A 977-nucleotide genomic window follows, 5' to 3' on the forward strand; every position below is an offset into this window, starting at 1 on the left:
AATTAAATTTTTTTTTTTCAAAGATAAATATTATTTTATTAATATAAAATAAAAGTATTTCCATAAAGAAGTACAAAAGAATTGGGTATTCCCATTTATCACCAACGTGACTGAAAGACTAACAGCTTAAAGAAGAGTAAAGTAAGAGTAAAGAAAATTAGTAGCATCTATTAGGTATGGCTCATGAGTTCACGGCACTAAATTACTGGCTTCTTTCACTATCTCTGGTGCTGGACTTATTACCTTCTCAAAAAACACACCGATTCCTCACTTTTCAAGTGCTCCAACACACCGCCACTATGAGGAGGGTCTTTTGTTTACCGTCGAATTGAGCCGCTGCCCAGGATAAGACTCGTTGCCACCAATTGAAAAATGTCTCTTCTTCTCTCATCCATAGGTCTTTGAACAAATATTATTTGAGATGAATATTCCATTAATTTTAATACTTTTGATACGAAAAAAATCTAATTACAAAATTTAAAATAGTATAAAAATTCAATTAAAAAAATTATAAAAATTTAATTATAAATATGATAAAATTATAAAGACCATATGTAACTATGCAGGAGGGATCCGTTCAGGACAGCAACAAGCTTTTCCTGAACAATGGCCTCCCAATCCAAAACCCTTAGCTATACAGAAAGTGTCGCAACGAAATTCATCATTATCACAATACTTGAATTTTTCACGAAAGCACACTGTATGTGTTCGCGCCACTCTGTTCATTGTTCCTTCTGCAATAATAATAATATCTTCTTGTCATTAGGATTTGCAGGTACAAAAATAATATCTATTTTATTTGAGAAAATTAAATTAAATTTTTGTAAATTTGTTAAACTAAATTAATATCAAGAAAAAGTTTACTTTCACTTTTATAGTGCATGTTTCTTTCATATTTTTTTTCCAGTAAAAAATGCATTGGTAACAAATTAATATTCAAGAATTCAACGGCTTATTATCATCCGTAACAATATTTT

The 977-nt window shown here is 29.8% G+C and overlaps 1 long non-coding RNA gene across 1 annotated transcript in view; it reads right to left on the bottom strand.

Moving 5' to 3' along the window:
• LOC110269054 overlaps window positions 1–977 on the bottom strand; it is a 29831-nt gene that overhangs the window by 28644 nt on the left and 210 nt on the right. The window lies entirely within an intron of this gene.

Source organism: Arachis ipaensis, chromosome B02 (genome assembly GCF_000816755.2).
Source record: "Arachis ipaensis cultivar K30076 chromosome B02, Araip1.1, whole genome shotgun sequence".
NCBI classification, from domain to species: domain Eukaryota; kingdom Viridiplantae; phylum Streptophyta; class Magnoliopsida; order Fabales; family Fabaceae; genus Arachis; species Arachis ipaensis.